At 48.6% G+C, this 18,520-nt stretch overlaps 1 protein-coding gene across 2 annotated transcripts in view; it reads right to left on the reverse strand.

The window, feature by feature from the left end:
• The window catches only part of PRDM10 (PR/SET domain 10), a 118,333-nt gene extending 101,217 nt beyond the window's left edge, over positions 1-17,116 (reverse strand). For both annotated transcript variants that reach the window (XM_051847849.3, XM_089314321.1), the window contains exon 1: positions 16,279-17,116. The gene's annotated coding sequence lies outside the window, so the exon portion shown is untranslated. The remainder of the gene's footprint in view (positions 1-16,278) is intronic.
• Between the last annotated feature and the right edge of the window lie 1,404 nt (positions 17,117-18,520).

An 18,520-nucleotide genomic window follows, 5' to 3' on the forward strand; every position in this document is an offset into this window, starting at 1 on the left:
GAAGCTCATGACTTCTGCCTTCAGATTAGCACAGCTCCAGCCGTTGCGGCCAATTAGAGAATGAACCAGCAGATGGAAGACTCTCTCTCCTGTAACTCTTTCAAATAAATAAATCTCTAAAAAAAAAAAAAGTTGGTATTCAATATACATAAAAACATAATAATTTGAACAAATTCAGCTTTCTTTAACCTAATTATAACTGTGTTCATATGGCACAAAAAAGGATGTATTGTAATGAAGACCATATTATAATCTGAGATTTGAAGGACTAGTGCTGATTTTAAAAACTTAATAATACAGAACAACAGATTATTTTTGGTCAGGCTTTTGAAACAATGCCTGCAGGCCAAGATGTTAATTACTAGATGCTTATTTCAATGCCAACTGTTTTAGGTCTGTTCATGCAGCATTTTTTTCCTAAGGTCAAATTCCTACATTTACTTGGTCAAACCCACTAATCTGTTATAGGGGGTGTTTTAGCTTGCCTTATAGTTAGGCTGTTTGGTTTGACAAAGCTCAACAGAAACTTGGTGTGAAATCTACAATTTTCTTCCACTCTCACTGATGCCCACTGCAACATCTGCATGCACCAGAAAATGCCTTTGTGTTACCAGAACTTTGAAACTGACCAGGGAATTTTATACTGCCAGAGAAGACACAACCTCTCAGGAATACAGTGGAATACATTGTTAAAGATTTATTTATTTATATGAAAGGCAGAGTTACAAAGAGAGAGAGAGAGAGAGATATTTTAAGACATCTACTTGAATCCTTGCCACCACATTGGAAATTTTTTTTTTTAAAGATTTATTTCTTTGAAAGGCAGAGACAGAGACAGAGACAGAGACAGAGACAGAGAGAGGTCTTCGATCTGCTAGTTCACTCCCCAAATAAACACAGTGGCTGGAACTGGGCCGATCCAATGGCAGGAGCCAGGAGCTTCTTCCGGGTCTCCCACACGAGTGCAGGGGCCCAAGGACTTGGACCATCTTCCACTGCTTTCCCAGGCCATAGCAGAGATCTGGATCAGAAGTGGAGCAGCCAGGACTCGAATCGGCGCCCATATGGGATGCCAGCACTGCAGGTAGTGGCTTTACCCGATAGCCACAGTTCCAGCCCCAGAATACATTGTTATGATCCAGCACTCTCTATATAGAAAGTTTTGAGTGTGTTACGTGTAAGAATTCAACCCTTCTCCAATAATTCTTTGATTCAGTGAGAAGCCTCTGTTTGGATCTATGCACTTGGCATCTCAGTGTATGAGATATGGCATCACTATATGTAAGATACACGTAGTAAACATGTCTGAAAACTTCATTTTTTTTAAAGATTTACTTATTTATTTGAGAGGTAGAGTTACAGAGAGAGGGAGAGACAGAGAGAAAAGTCTTCCATCTGCTGGTTCACTTCCCTAATGGCTTCAACGGCCAGAGCTGGGCTAATCCGAAGCCAGGAGCCAAGAGCCTCCTCTGGGATTCCCATATGGATGCAGCGACCCAAGCACTTGGGCCATCCTCCACTGCTTTCCCAGTTATTAGCAGAGCTGGATTTGAAGAGTAGCAGCCAGGACAGGAACCAGCACCCATAAGGGCTGCCAGCGCCACAGGCGGAGGCTTTACCTCCTACACCACAGTGCCGGCCACAAGAGACTTCATTATTGACATCTTTCTTTGCTACTGGTTGGATGTAATTTTCGTAAAGACAAATTATATTTTTACATGTGTTTTATGGCATATGTTCAAGCCCAGACACCCTTATTTTCATAGTTTTGCAGCATCTGAAATGTGTACTCATTTCTAATGATGAAAAAAAAAATCTCCAGTACTGTTTAGCATTTGACTTTTTCACATGCTTAAAATGTTGCCAGGCAGGACTGGCATAGCAGGGTTATGCAGCGCAAGTGTTTCATATGGGCACCAGTTCCAGTCCTGGCTGCTCTACTTCCAATCCAGCTCCCTGCTGGTGCATCTGGGAAAGCAGCAGAACATGGCTCAAGTGCTTGAGCCCCTGCACCTATGTGGAGGACCCGGAAGAAGCAACTGGCTCCTGGCTCCTGATCAGACCAGCTCCAGCTATTGCGGCCATTTTGGGGGTGAATCAGCAGACAGATCTCTCTTTCTCTGTAACTCTGTCTTTCAAATAAATCTTAAAAGAAAAAATGTTGGGGGCCGGTGCTGTGATGCAGCGGGTTAACACCCTGGCCTGAAGCGCCGGCATCCCATATAGGCGCCGGTTCTAGTCCCGGCTGCTCCACTTCTGATCCAGCTCTCTGCTATGGCCTGGGATAGCAGTGGAGGATGGCCCAAGTCCTTGGGCCCCTGCACTGGCATGGGAAACCTGGAAGAATCTTCCGGCTCTTGGCTTCAGATCTGCACAGCTCTGGCCATTATGACCAACTAGGGAGTGAAACAGCAGATGGATGACCTCTCTCTCTCTCTCTCTCTCTCTCTGCTTCTTCATAACTCTACCTTTCAAATAAATAAATAAAATCTTTAAAATAAAAAAGGAATTGGTACCAACACATGCTACATCATGGCTGGGCCCTGAAAGCATTAGGCGGAGTTAAAGCAGCTAGTCACAAAGAGCCAGACTGAATGATCCCATTTACGTGAAACATGTCCTACAGGCAAACCCGCAAACCACAGGGCTTGGGAGGAGAGGGAGGGCCGAGTGACTGCTAAGGGCTATGCGCTTCCTCTGGGGATTAGGGAAATGTTTCAAAAACTGATTGTGGTGATGGCGTCCTCTGCACAACTCTGAGAATATATCAGAGCCATTGAACAGTACACTTCAAATGACTGATTTGTGAATGCAAATCACAGCTCAACAAGGGCCAGCACTATGGTGGAGTGGGTAAAGCCACTGGCATCCCATTTGGATGCTGGTTCAAGACCTGCCTGTTCCACTTGCTATCCAGTTCTCTGCTAATGCACCCGGGAAATCAGCGGAGAATGGCCCCTGCACCCAATGCAAGCTTCCTAGGAAACAACTTGGCAATATGCATCAAGAACCCTAACATACATAGAAGGGAGAGAGAAGCGGGGGGGGGCACGTGTTATTTGCTCCTAGAGTAAATATGAAGGTATCTCTGATGAAACAGCTTGAGAAGGTTCCAGAGGCAAGGAAAATTAAGAGCATGCTTAAGGACTAGCAACTATGAATGAGAAAATCTCAAACAGTGGTTAGGATGGGCTGATGAAAGGCCACAAAGTGAAAGTCTAAACTTCTTGTAATTGGGCTACAGCTCCCAAAGCTCATGAACTGGACTCCCCAGAGTCGAGACAGCATCCTTTACTTATAAACCTCCACAGGTGATCCTGGTGCCAGCCAGATCTAGGTAACTCCTGCAGCACAACAAGGAAAAGAAAAATATCTTATCACGGCAGTGATACTTTTTGGAAAATCATTCTACAAGTCATACAAGAGGCTGATTACACAGAGGCCAAGACCTGCCTCTAGGAAGGAGACCAAGATTAGGGCTATGAGTGCCTACTGCAACTCCGTGATAGTAACAACTATTCTTTACACAACCCTGCAATGACCAAAGCCACCGTCATTGCTGAACAGAAACTCAGGAAGAATCGTCCGCTTTTCTTCAAAATATGCAACTCACCGGCTTCCCTGATGTGTCTGTGCCTCGGAATTCTGAGAAGGCTGGTGGCAGTGAGTGCAGATGGTCTTCCCTGCCAACCAGACTGCTCTCACCCAGCTGCCCTCCACCACCCGGTAACAAGCAAGGCTGAACCATACCCCGTCAGGGGACCCGAAAGCAGCACTGGATGTGAAATGTGCAGCTACAAGGGACACTGGAAGACGAAGAGCTTGCTGCAAATGACTCATCAAATAACCCCAAGCATCCCTATTTTTCAACTGTGGCTGTACAAAGCTGCAAGCACGTTCCCTCCGGCTCCTTTCAGAACAACGCCATTTATTCAACAAACAGCAGGAGGCAGATACGACCTGCGGGCCTGGTACACCTGTGCACCAAAAGCTACCTGTCCCACATATCTCATGCTCTTCTGGGGAACTGCGGTAACCAGGAGATTTTCAGGTGGGTATTCTGGGCCCCAAAGCTTTCCTTACAGATGGTCTCGGGGTAACTATGGCTCAACAAATCGTATTAGTAAGCTGTTTTCACAATAAATTCAAGTGTTTTAATGTTTTCACTGGGGGAAAAGGAATGCATTAAAATTGCTCAGGGAAAAATTAATCTGGAGCTCAATTTTCATAATTTATATACACTATGTGTATAAACCAGGAAAAACAGCTTAACAACCCCATCACTCTGTCCCAACTCCTGACAAATGGTCCTTTGTTCAAAGAGACTGATCCATGACTCCGCCTCAGAACTAAGAAGCAAACTGATACTGGTTTGAAGTAATTCCCTTCCTATCTGATTCGTGCCCCCTGTAAACAGGTTCTCGTGAATGCCCCTCACCTGTTTTTCCATTTTCAGCTCCTCACTCATCAAGCTCAACCCCTTGTTTGCAAGGTTAAATGGGCAACACAGAATGAGTTTTCTTAAAAATTTCTTTATGAACAAGACAGTGAGCCCAGTTAGCATATTAAAGCAGTTATTCCCTTCATAAAAAAATCCATCTTACTGGCACAGAAGGAAGATGGACAATCCACCAAACGTCAACCTACTCCACTTTGATAAAACTCCCAGAATAAACCAGCATTCACTGGTCTGGTATTCAGAGTTGTCCTCTACCAGCCCCCACATTTCTGAAAGTGCTTTCTCAGTATGAAGTGGCGGAAACAGAAGTGAGGTGAACACATGTATAATTTCATCTTGACACTCGGAATAATACCACCAGTCTTAGCTAACTCCCAAGCTCACTGTTCATGTAAAGCGGGATAATGGTTGGTACAGAGTGTTGCAAATGTTAATAACTATTTAAATTATGTGTACCACAGGCTAAGTACTAGATCGTGAAGGTCTCTTATTCAGAAAAGTCTTATTTTTTAATTAAGAGGTAGTTTAATACATTTTCATTATTAAACAATTAAGTTGGGAATAAAGAGCTCCTCACTGTAGGGATCAGGTACTCCCTTATAATGCGTGTATTTCAACTGCAAATTGACAGAACTGTAAAACCATGTAGTCATTATTTCCTTCCACATGTTTGCAAATCTCAGCCTTAACTGTTCACTGCCAGCACTTCAGTGGGTCATTCATTCAGGTGTGACAGAAATCCCCTGGAGGAGTTAAAGGAGAGCAAACTTAGACCCCTGACCAGAGGCAGCTCCTAACAGATCAGCATGATCACAGTGCTCCCACTCCCAGCTCCTGCCGTTCCCATTACACAGAGGGCCTGTGAACAAACACTCGCTCTCAACTGACCCTCAGCGCCACCAGGAAGGACGCCTTGTGCCAGGTCACAGTGAGATTCAAGCCCGGACCCCTTCTACTACAGAGCGAGAACCATCCTTCCCCTCCCTGCTCCTACAAAGCCGGGCAGGGCCTGCCACCGTCCCCCTGATCTCCCTCTAGATGCCGCAGTCACCAGGCTGGGCTTCCTTTCAAGGGATCCAGGGGAGGCTGTGATTTCCTAAAGCCACCAACGGACGGACCTGACCAAGCCACTCAATAGCCAAGGAGCTGATAAAACCATGCGGGCTTGTAGAAGGGTTCCCATTGGAAAAATTCCAGCAGTTCCCACACAATATTCATTAAATGCCCACTGAGTGGCCAGCTTTAACAAAGGAAATACACAAAGGATGACAGATCTTAACATATTTAGCACAGAGGGAAAACATGCATAACATTTACTCACCATTTTTACAAAAAAAAAAAAAAGCAACCTGTCTCTATAGAACATAGCGCCCTCATGTAATTCAATCAATAGTTCCCAACAATTTATTATATGTTTTATAAAGAGCTAGAAGGGAAGAGTTTGAAGCTTCCTAACACAAAGAAATGATAAATATTAGAGAAGGAAATGCTAATTAGCCCATGACTTGATGACATTGTATGCATTATCAAATTATCATACTATATCCCATTAATATACACAATTTTTAAGATTTATCTGAAAAGTAGAGAGAGAAGCAGAGACTGAGAGATCTTCTATCTGCTGGTTCACTTCCCAAATGGCCACAACAGCCAGGGCTATGCCAGTCCAATACCAGGAGTCAGAAGCTTCTTTTGGGTCTCCCACATGGTGCAGGGGGCTCAAGCACTTCGGCCATCTTCTGCTCTCCCAGGCCATAGCAGAGAGCTGGATCAGAAGTGGGGCAGCCGGGACTCGAACCAGTGCCCCCGTGGGATGCTGGCACTGCAGGTCACAGCTTAACCTGCTACACTACAGCGCCAGCCCTATACAACTGTTTCTTAAGATTTATTTATCTGAAAGGCAGAGTTACAATGAGAAGGAAAGACAGAGAGATTGATCTTCCAACTGCTGGTTCACTCCCCAGATGGCTACAACAGCCAGGACCGGGCCAGGCCAAAGCTAGGAGCCAGGAACTTCATCCAGGTTTTCCCATGTGGGTGCAGGGGCCTAAGCACTTGGACCTCTGCTGCTTTCCCAGGCACATTAGCAGGGAGCTGGATCGCAAGTAGAACAGCTGGGACTCTAACTGGCACACATCTGGGATGCCAGTTTTACAGGCAACAGCTTAACTTGCTAAGCCACAATGCCAGCCTTGTATACACAATTACTATGCCAATTAGATTTAAAATTTTAAATTTAAAAAGATTAATTGAACCAAATCACAGGATGAAAATAACTAAGTATTTTTTCTGGTTCTCTCATACGTATGTAATTTCTCTAACAGAACAGATGGCCACTAGAGTATATGTATTTTTTTACTCTCTTGGTGTTACTGTTTTCCAAAGTATTTATAACTAATTTACATCCCTACCAGCCATTTCTGAAAGTCCATATTGCTCGACCTGCTCACGATCTGGTACTGTCAAGTTGAATTCAGGTATGCAGGGCAGTCTGTGTTTCACTGACTATTACCTAGACTGGGCACCTTTTCACAGTCATTCGACATCTGGCCGTTCCTTTCCTAAAGTGCCCTTCCGTGAGCTGTGCCTGCTCTTCCGCAAGCAGCTTCTGAAGAAATCCTTCTCCACACTAGTGGAGGTCATGGATGTGGTCTCCAATGTCAGCTTCTCCTTTACAGTTCCGTCTTTCCTTTGCCGGGACCCCTGGGTCATAAATCCAGTGTCTGAATACGTAGGAGATTATTTCTGGACTCCTTATGGTGTTCTACTGATCCACCACTGTAGGTCTATCCAGTGCCAACATCACACCATCTTTTTTTGACAGGCAGAGTGGACAGTGAGAGAGGTAGAGACAGAGAGAAAGGTCTTCCTTTCGATGGTTCACCCCCAATGGCCGCTGCGCCCTGGCGCGCTGCGGCCTGCACACCGTGCACTGATCCAAAGCCAAGAGCCAGGTGCTTCTCCTGGTCTCCCATGCGGGTGCAGGGCCCAAGCACTTGGGCCATCCTCCACTGCACCCCGGGGCCACAGCAGAGAGCTGGCCTGGAAGAGGGGCAACCGGGACAGAATCCAGCACCGACCCGACCGGGGCTAGAACCCGGTGTGCTGGCGCCGCAGGCGGAGGATTAGCCTAGTGAGCCGCAGCGCTGGCCCACACCATCTTAATTATCACAGCTCCTCTTGGTCTCTTAGTCAAGTTCTCCCAACTTTCTTTGTCAAAAGTGTTATGCCATTTCGTGGGTTGAGACTGTATGTGGTTTCGAAAATGCTTTTTTGAGTTTTAAATTTTTTTCTTGGATTACATGACATCTATAAATCAGTTTCCATGGTAATGGCATCTTCAGAGTACCCTCCAGTCCCTGAACCACTGTGCTGTCCATTTAGTAAGTCTTCGTTTAAAGTCACTCAATGAAGTTTTAGAATTTTCTCTGTAAAGAACCTATGCATTGCTGGGTCTGCGATGTGTTACACAGACACCTATGACACAGGCACCCCATATGAGTGAAGGTTCGAGACCTGGCAGCTCCACTTCCAATCCAGCTCCTGCTAACGCATTTATGAAGGCAGAAGATGATCCAACTATGTGGGCCCCTGCCACTCCCAAGGGAGACCCAAATGGCGTTCCAGGCTCCTGGCTTCAGTCTGGCCCAGCCCTGACCATACAACATAGACATCCCATATTTGAGGGCCCCAGTCAAGTAGGGGCTGCTCCACTTCCCATCCAGTTCCCTGCTAATGTGCTTGGGATGGCAATAGAAGACAGCTCATAGCTCAACTTGGCCCAGACCTGTTTCTTCAAAACATTTTAGAATCAAATGTGTAAAAGGCACTTTTGTGCTGCATTTTAAGAGGGGGCTAAAACACATCTGTAGCTTCTAAAGATTTATAGTCTGTTTAGGAAGCAAGAGTCAAGTACAAATAATTGCAATGCAATACAATACAGATTAAGCACTTCTATTATGAAAAAGCACACAAAAATCCTGCAGGAACTCCATAGACAAAGAGGATCACTCTTAACAAGATGGTTGCCAAGGCCTCAAGGAGGGCTATGACATTTCTGCTTGCTCTGGGACAGGGGTGGCACACTCTAGCCTGCAGGTGGCCTGACACCTGTTATTGTTCAGCCTGTGACCTAAGAAAGGCTTTTGCATGTTAACATTACATGTTAATGTGGTTAAAAAGACTCAAAAGTAAGATATTTCATGACACATTAAAGTTGCATTAATTCAAATGTCAGGGTCCAAAATATAGTTGTATTGGTTCACAGTCATGCTTTGCAGGGCAGAGGGAAGAAGCAGTTTCAACAGAGATCATATGGCCCACAGAGACAAAAGTATTTACAATCTAGTCCTTTGCAAACAACAGAGCTGGCAGAGGACTGGAAGAAACACACTACTTGGGCAATGAAGGAATGAAAACAGGAAGGGAAAACTGGAATAGGTAAGGGACAGGGGAAGGCCAGTTTGGCTGAGGGAGGGGTTCAACCAGGTTAGCAATTACAGAGCCGTTCAGTACTGCACGCCTTGTTGCTGAGCCAAGTATAGCAGTGAGTGACTAACAAGCATCCTCACACACAAACTGAGATTCGTACCATTATTAGCCCTGTTCAGAATCATGGAACCAGTTAAATGATAAGGAACCAGAGGTTTACATACGCCACTGGCCCAAGATCTCAGCTGGTTGAAATGAGAACACTGAAATCTAAGGTGCTCTGCCCCAGAGCCCATGCTGTTCACCCTATCCAACTGCCACACGGGCAATAAAAGGAAATGCATCGGGGCCAGCGCTGTAGCATAGCGGGTTAATGCCCTGGCCTGCAGTGCTGACATCCCCATATGGACACTGGTTCAAGACCCGGCCACTCCAGTTCCAATCCAGCTCTCTGCCATGGCCTAGGAAAGCAGTAGAAGATGGCCCAAGGACATCACCCACGTGGGAGACCCAGAGGAAGCTCCTGGCTCCTAGCTCCTGGCTTCGGATGGGCACAGTTCCAGCCACTGCGGCCAACTGGGGAGTGAACTATCGGATGGAAGACCTCTCTCTCTCTCTCTCTCTGATTCTCCTCTCTCTGTGTAACTGACTTTCAAATAAATAAATAAATCTTTAAAAAAAAAAAAGGAAATACATCTACCGAGGCATGTTGGGGCTCAACTGTCAACACTGTCAAACACGGCAGTAGAAAGAATATGAATTTTCTGTAGGTGGTGATCTGCTAGCAGTGTTCACAAGGACAGCTGTCCCAGGAGCTGGTCCAAAGTGTTCTACACTTACAATCAAACTACTGTAGGCCTTTTTCTTTTAAATTCATTCAAGAGGCAGAGAAAAAGAGAGCTCTAGCTCCCATTTACTGGCTTACTCCCCAGATGCCACAATGGCAGGGGCTGGGCAGGTACCAAAGCCTGAAACTGGAATATAATTCCGGCCTTCCACATAGGAGGCAGGAACCCAACTACTGGAGCCAACACCACTGGATCTGTAATGGCAGGAAGCTGGAGTCAGGAGTCCGAACCAAGGATGGGACTCAGGTACTCCAAGACGCAGGTACTCCAATAGGCTAAATGCTTGCTGCTGCTGCTGCTGCTGCTACCTTTGTAAACATTTATTTAGGGGCTAACGCTGTGGCATAGTGGGCTAAGCTTCCACCTGTGGCATCAGCAGCCAATATGGGCACCACTTCATGCCCCAGCTGCTCCTCTTCCAATCCAGCTCTCTGCTATGGCCTGGGAAAGCAGTAGATGGCCCAAGTGCTTGGGCCTTTGCACCTGTATGGGAGACCTGGAAGAAACTTCTGGCTCCTGGCTTTGGATGGGCCCAGTTTCAGCCATTGTGGTTATTTGGGGAGTGAACCAGCAGAAGGAAGACCTCTCTGTCTGTCCCTCTCTCTGTCTGTAACCCTACCTCTCAAATAAATAAATCTTTCCAAAAATTTATTTGAAAGGCAGTTACAAAAAGAGGGAAAGACAGAGCTCTTAATCCACTACACCATAATGCTGGCCCCATAAATGCCTGCTTCTATTGTGGCATTTTTTCTAAACCACAGGAGAGAAAAGATATGAGCTTAAATTTCAAGTTTCTCCTAGAAATATTTTCTTAAACCTTTGAGAAATGACCAATTATAAAAATCAATAAGTAGGCCAGCGCCGCGGCTCACTAGGCTAATCCTCCGCCTTGCGGCGCCGGCACACCGGGTTCTAGTCCAGGTCGGGGCGACGGATTCTGTCCCGGCTGCCCCTCTTCCAGGCCAGCTCTCTGCTGTGGCCAGGGAGTACAGTGGAGGATGGCCCAAGTCCTTGGGTGTCGCTCCCCCATTCGCGGAGGAATGACACAGGACCCTGCGCTGTTCTTTTGTCTGCTCGGCCCTTCCAGGGTTTGCTGCTGGTCTTTCCCGGGTTGGCTGCCGACCCCTCCACCTCCGTGGAGGGGCAGCTCCCCCTGCCACTTTCCCCACTTCCGCGGGGGAGCAGCACACCGCCGGCCGGCTCTCTCGGGGGCTGCTCAGATGTTATCCGGATGTTTCCTGGTGCATGTTGTCTCTCTCCTCCTTTATAGTCCTCTTCCACCAATCCCAACTCTGCTACCCACACACCGAGCATGCTGCTCTCCTCCAATCAGGAGCAGGATCAGCTCCTGCAGCTTGTCAAACTGATGAGGCAGCTGCGTAGAGGTTGTTTGGTCTCTTTCTCTCAGCGCCATATTGTGGGAGAGCAGATGCATAGAATAAGTCTTAATTCCAGTAACTTAGTCTAGTCCGAGTTGCTCCCCACACTTGGGCCCTGCACCCCATGGGAGAACAGGATAAGTACCTGGCTCCTGCCATTAGATCAGCGCGGTGCGCCGGCCACAGCACACCAGCCGCAGTGCACCAGCCGTGGCGGCCATTGGAGGGTGAACCAACAGCAAAGGAAGACCTTTCTCTCTGTCTCTCTCTCTCACTGTCCACTCTGCCTGTCAAAAAAATAAAAAAATAAAAATCTGTGAAGTTCCGGCCATTGCGGCCAACTGGGGAGTGAACCAGTGGATGGAGGGCCTCTCTCTGCCTCTCCTCTCTCTGTGTAACTGACTTTCAAAAACAAATAAGGAAATCTTTAAAAAAAAATGAAAAAAAATCAATAAGTAGTAGGCCAAGTCTGGGTAAATTCAGCCAATTATGCTTAGCTCGACTTTTTTTAAAAAGGTTATATAATCACAGATGTCATTTTACAATTTTAAGCTCAAATATTAAATGTATTAATTCAGTTAATAGCAATTCAATTACCCAGAGATAGTTTCAAGATTAAGATAAGTCTTCAAAAGAATAATCGTAGGCCAGCGCCGCGGCTCACTAGATTAATCCTCTGCCTTGCGGCGCCGGCACACCAGGTTCTAGTCCCGGTCGGGGTGTCGGATTCTGTCCCGGTTGCCCCTCTTCCAGGCCAGCTCTCTGCTGTGGCCAGGGATTACAGTGGAGGATGGCCCAAGTGCTTGGGCCCTGCACCCCATGGGAGGCCAGGATAAGTACCTGGCTCCTGCAATCAGATCAGCGTGGTGCACTGGCCGCAGCGCGCCGGCCGCAGCGGCCATTGGAGGGTGAACCAATGGCAAAGGAAGACCTTTCTCTCTGTCTCTACCTCTCTGTCCACTCTGCCTGTTAAAAAAAAAAAAAAGAAGAAGAATCGTGTTCTGGGACAGGCATTTGGCTTAGTAGTTAAAAGATACCTCTTGTGATGTCTGCATCCCATATCAGACACTGGAGTACCCGGATTCCAGCCCTGGCTCTGTTCCTGCTCAAGTAGGTGGGTGTCTGCTGCCAATGTGGAGGACTCAGATGGAGTTCCCGGCTCCTGGCTTTGGCCTGGCCCAAACCTAGCTATTACAGGTATTTAAGGAATGAACCAGATCAAAGATTTCTATCTGTCTCTACCTTTCAAATAAATTTATAATTTTTTGAAAGAATCATACTTTGACAGTTATCATAAACATTACAAAAATCAGACACATCTACATAAGAGCAGTGTATACTCATTCAAACTGTAGAAACCAAAAACTACTATATCTTACTGTTACTTGCAAACACACCGCTCCTATCAGACCAAGGCTGTGCTTTTCAATAGAAACATCAAGCCATAAACATAATTTTAAGTGTTCTGGTAGCTACAAAAAGTAGAAATGGATAAATGCAATAATTTATTTTACTTAACCTAGTTTATCCAACATATCATTTCAACATGGAATCAGTGTTTAGAAATCGAGGTATTTTATATCTTTTCCAGAGTAAATCTGAAATCTACTGTATGTATTTCACACTTAGAGAACCAGCCATATGCCAAATGCTCAGTAGCACACACAGCTATTGACTTCGATGCTAGGATAGAGCAAATCCAAGGGACAGCCCTTGCAGCAAACAGGAGTGAGGCTGTGGGTTGCAACATCAGTGTCAGACCGTGAGAGTGAAGGGGGACACAGGCAGGAAAAAGGGAACAGTCAGCTCAAACATTCTGTTTGAAACAAGTGCGTTCAACTTAAAAATCAGTAACAATAGACTACTTTAACAGGCTATTTTGGTCATCTATACCATTCATTTGATGATGGCTTTCCCATCTTACCAGTCTTGCTGTCACTGTAATTTGATTATCCCTAACCTCCCTCACACACATACCCCAACTCCCTAAGCCACTTCTGGGTTATGCACAGAGAACCTACTTCCCAGTGCTTTCTAGCAACAAATTTACAGTCTACAGACTTGGACAGTGGGAAAGCACTGAGATTTTTGGAAAGGGAATTTTTAAATATTTTAAGACTACAGAGTGAGGTATCAGTGCCAAATGAGTTGTAGGGGGGGAAAAAAACAGAAGACAGGCGAGTTCAGAATGTTCCACACTAATCTCCAACTAGTGTTACAACACTGAGACCAAAAAGGACAGAGGCCAAGGCCCTGCAGCAGTGATTCCTCAAAAACTGAATGAAGTTTCGTGTCAAGGGTGGGGAAGAGTGAAGCTTCCCTCAGCCTCCTACTACTCCCATCTGCACCAGGCGAATCCAGGGGGACTGGACTGCAAAGATCTGGGCCGCAGCAAAAATTTCCTTACTCCTAACTAGCTGGCTCTAAACACCAAATTCCCCTTGGCTAATCTATTACTGTTCCTGTCAAATTTACACAGCAAATTCTGCTGGCGACAATCAAATGCTGGACGAGGTGTTTCCACTCTCTTTGGGGTTGGGGTTGGAGTAGACACAATTTTAGTGGCAATAGGTCAAAGTACATCAGGACTCAGGTTTAAAACAAAGTCTGACTAACCAGTACAAACAGTGCAAGGACAAGCACCCTCCAAGGACCGTCTTCAGCAAATCCATTTGAGTCCACTAAATAATGCAGTTATCACCTGTTCATCAGCACTTAGGATGTAAGAATCAGTGAGGAAACCAATGAATGATAGCTCAGTAGTTCCCGGCCTTGGAGCAATTCTGCTTGTTATCCAGAAACGTCTCCCCCACACACACCCCCAAACAGACTATGCTTTTAAAAAGAAAAATGAGGCAAGGTTTATTTTGTTTTGTGGAATGAACAGTTTGTCCAAGTCTAGACTCGAAAATAAAGCCAGCGAAAAAATTCTTTTAAAAAAAGCAGAGTGTCAAAGCATGGTAACTCTTACGGGGGAAAATACTGCAAGTGGCAAATCTTTGGTGTTTTGTAAAAAGCAGATAGTAAACCACACATTATGATGCCGGGTGTGGAAAAAAATATCCTACACACAATGTGGAAAACACCAAATAATCAGTAAGGATAACTTCAGGTAACCTTATATCAGGGGCTGTTAACTTTTTATTATGTTTCTACATTTTCTACACTTTCTACAATGATTGCACGGGACTGCTAAAACTAGAAGAGGAAAAGAAAAGCCTTAAGCAAAGTGGAAATTGAGGCAGTGCCAATCAATTTGGGATCGTACCAGATTAACCTGCCAGCCTTTAGACCACCATCATGACATGACAAAAAAAAAAAAAAAAAAGCACTCAGGGTCCAGGAAGCCAGGAACCTTGGACACAGCTAGGGCACATACTCACATTCAGATGTACAATACACGATGTGTGGTGGAGCAGGCTACTGAATATTAGAAAAGGTAAAAATGGCTTCTTTGGGGGAAAAAAAGGCCGGGCTGGCTTAGCACTCTTGCAAAACAACAGCGCAAAGGGCGAATGTTCATGGAAATGGGGGGGGGGGGGGGGGGCACCGACAGGGCAAAAAAAAAAATGCCTGAGTGCAAAACAAAACAAGTCAACCACGGACCTCTTCGCTTTAAAAAGGCTTCGTTTTATGTCAATCTCACCTGAACTGGTTTCTAGAAAGTAAACCTAGTCGTTTCTAAATACGTCAGGCTGAAAAGGCCCCGCTACAAGAGTGCATTGCCTGCCCCCTCCCCAACATCCCTGGTTTATTTCAAACTGTGTCTGCTCCACTGCAGAGCGGCAGTGCATCAAGTCGTAGCCACCGCAGTGGACACCGCGCGCCCTGCCGCCGCGGCGGGCCCCAGACACGGTGACAGGGCAGGGCAGGAGGCTGGACCTCCAGTCCAGCGTGATTTGTTTCCAATGACGGTTAAGCGCCGAGGAGCTGAGAGAGGTCTCAGGGGGTGGCGACGGGCTGGGCAGGATCTCCACAGATCCAAGAGGCGAATGAGCGCACAGGGCTGGCCCGATGGGCGTCAGCCCCCCGTTTCATCCTCGACGCCGGCACAAAGCCACCCCCACGAGGTCTGAACCCAACTGGTGGCACCCCGCAAGGCGAGAGGCGCACGCAGCCCAATCCTCCACGGCGCTACCCGCTCCGGCACCTGCCTGGGGGGCGGACGGCGACAGTCCCCCGCTGGACTTAGCAGGGCACCCCCGGACGCCGAGCCAAAGCCGCCGACGGCCGGCCAACGGCGCGCCCTCAGCCCGCTCCCCGCCGGCGGGTCCCGTCACGCCTTCGCACCGCACCCGGCGCGGGCGGGCGGCGGCAAGGCCACACCGCGACCGCGACCTCGGCCTCCGGCCGGCCCAGCGACACGGCGCTGACCCGCACGGACCCACAGGGGCCATCCCCGCACCCCCGCACGGGCGGGGCCTCCCGACCCCGGCGGCGCCACCTTGTAAATAAAGGCCGGGGGACCAGCAGTCTACGGCAGGTGGGAGGCGCCGCCTCGCCAAACAAAGCTGGGCGCCCCGTCGGCGAGAGCGCGGCCGCAGGCGGTCTTGGGCGCCCGCGCGCGGCCTGCGGCTCCGAGGCACCATGGCCGCGCCGCCACCCACCGCGCCGGCCCTCACAGCCCGGCCCGGCCAGCAAAGCGCCCGCCCAACCGCCGCCGCCGCCGGAGCGCGAGGCCGCCCAACCGCCGTCCCGGCCCAACCAACGCGGGCAGGGGAGGAGAGGTGCGCGCGGCCGGCGGAGCGTGCGAGCCGCTCGGGGGTCGCGGGGGAGGCCGCGCGCGGCGGAGACAGGGGCGAGGAGGCGCCGAGGCCATCGCTGAACGCGGCGCTAGGAGGGCCTCCAGGAGGGGGTTTTGCCCTTTTCCCCTTGGAAGGTGCCGATGGTTTGACCCCCCACCCCGAGTGAGGTGCCGTGTCCCAGCCCCGGCTGGACTGTACCATCGGGCGGTGCCGCCGGGATTTCTCCCCCCCACCACCACCACCATCAATCCCCCCCCACCCGGGTCCGCGGTCGGTTGGCCCCGGCCGGGCTCTGAGACGCGGAAAGAGCTGGGCGCCATTTTGGGTGGGACTAAGCAAAGACGAAACACCCTCCCAGGCGATGGGGTACTGCGGACCCTGGTTTATCCGTTTCCCTTAATCCTTTAGGTACTTACACGACGTTGGGAGAGGGGAGGTGGAAGATCAGCGGGTCCCCGATCCTCTCTCCCTAGGGGTGATGGAAATCAAACCCCCCCCGCCACCTCCAGGTGGTTCTTCCCGCCGCAGAGTGGGAGCAGCATAAAAGGCGGGGCCTCATTAGCATAATCTGCCTGGCAACCTGACCTCGAGGTGATATGATTGGCCAAATTCTGTAAACTCCATGCCGTGCCTAGCGACGAGAAACGCTGGGGCAAACTGACAGGCCCAGATTTAAGAGTCATGACGAAGATCCTGAGACGTTAATTCTGTCGGCAGAGGAGCCAAAAGGAGATTCACACAATGGCCCAATGACTGACGGCCTCTTTATTTCGTGCTCTGCTGTTCCTATGCAATCCAATCGGAGCGAGGTTCTCAGGCGGCGCACGCGTGTGTTTGTACTCTAAGCCAATCAGAAAGCCCGACGCTTCGCATTCGGGGTCAAGACCCCTGGTCGGGCCCGGGCGCGGTGAGGCCGGGGAGGCGTCTGCCTTTTCCTCAGCGTACGCCGGCCAGGGAATCGTCTATGCGCCGGGCGCCGAGGGGCTCTGTGGAACGAGCGGGAGGCGCCCGCGCAGGGCCGCGCGAGGCGGCGTGCCCGGGACGCGCCTTCCTGCAGCCTGCGACACCGGTGGGCCAGCGCGCGCCCCGCGGGCTTCGGCTGCCGAGAGCCTGTGGGTGCCCAGGCCCTGCCACCCCGTAGAGCACCCTCACTGTGTGTCTAGTTCCCGCCTCACCGTTCTGGAAGGGGAAAGTTGGCAGAAGCGCCAAGAAGTGCAGGGTTCTTGAACACCGGTTAGCCCGTGACTTTGACCTCAGGCTGTGTCCCTTGAAATTGCCTTTTCAAAGGGCAACCATGTGCACAGGAATGAACTCCGGCTTTGCAGGCAGCGCCCTCTCCCCCACTGGCAACGCCGGTTGGCAGCTCCAAGGTGAAAAACACCTTGGACTCCGGGACTGTCAGTACCTAAGCTGGAACTTCAAGGAGGGATAGCATTAAGGATGCTACTAAAACCCATGAAATCTTGCACTGTTGGCCAACAAGGAAAAAAAAAGGGAGAAGTTACAACCAGGGAAAAGACTTGAGGCTGGAATTTCAGCCGTGTTGTTTTTGCTGTTTTATTTAACTGAAAGCAAAGTGGGAAGAATGGGAGAGCGTTATGTTTTTCAAAATCCACAGTTGATTACCCTGTAGGCAACTTGATGACCTGGCTGCAGCCCCCATTGCTGGCCGGACTGGGTGAGAAGCAACCTTGTTGAAGTGAACGGAAATGGTAAAGGGGGCTTGATGGGGCAGACCCCAGCACTTGCGGGCTAGAGCTGCTATTAGCTCTTACTCCGGGTATATAGAAGAGGAAGTTTGTTGACTGGGGGATGATTCCTTAGGTTAAGAAAGCCATTTGAAAAAAAAATTTTTTTTGGTTGTGAAAAGTTGGACAGGTCTTCCCATGGCCAAGAAAGCCTGCCACTCCCTGAATCATTTGGTTTTTGGAGATAGAACTTTATTAAAATGTCCTGTTAGGGTGGTCCCAACTGGCATCTAATGACCGGAAATGACACCGAGAAACCCCGAAAACAGTTACCCATGAGAGGTGGAGCTACCGTCCGGAGAGCCACCCCCCCCACACCTTACCTTCATGGAGTTAGAGAAATGCTGCCGAAATTCAGAATGCACACACATTAACAGGTAGAAGCCGCCCCACAAATTGTTTTTCCTTTGGAATGCCTGGAGTGAGCCTCAATAACATGGTGTTCCTGTGATGTGTCATTAACTTGTTTATTAACACAGTAAAATTCACTCATTCACAAGAAGCAATTATAAAACATGCACTGGGTACCCCTCATGGTTCTGAACACCAAGAGTAGGAGACAACAACACACAAGGCCCCGCTTTTCTGAGCTAAGGCTGGTAGGAGAACAACACAAATAAATGACTCCAGGTGATGGCAAGTGCTGTTGAGAGAGTAATGCAGGGACAGGCAGAGGAGAGAGAATGCTGACAATTTAAATTGTGTATTACGGAACGCCCCCCCCCCCCCATACTACCACGTGACTTGTGACTTGAGACTTGAACATGGAAATCAAAGAAACCATGTGAAGATCTAGGAGAACATTCTAGTCCTAGAGAATTGCAAATGTAAAAGGCCATGAGGTTTAAAAAAAAAACAAAGATGGAGCGTGGTGAGACCCTATCACACTCTGCCTGCACTGGGTAGGCCA

Source organism: Oryctolagus cuniculus, chromosome 1 (assembly GCF_051225735.1).
Source record: "Oryctolagus cuniculus isolate XC-2025 breed Fujian yellow rabbit chromosome 1, ASM5122573v1, whole genome shotgun sequence".
Taxonomy (NCBI): domain Eukaryota; kingdom Metazoa; phylum Chordata; class Mammalia; order Lagomorpha; family Leporidae; genus Oryctolagus; species Oryctolagus cuniculus.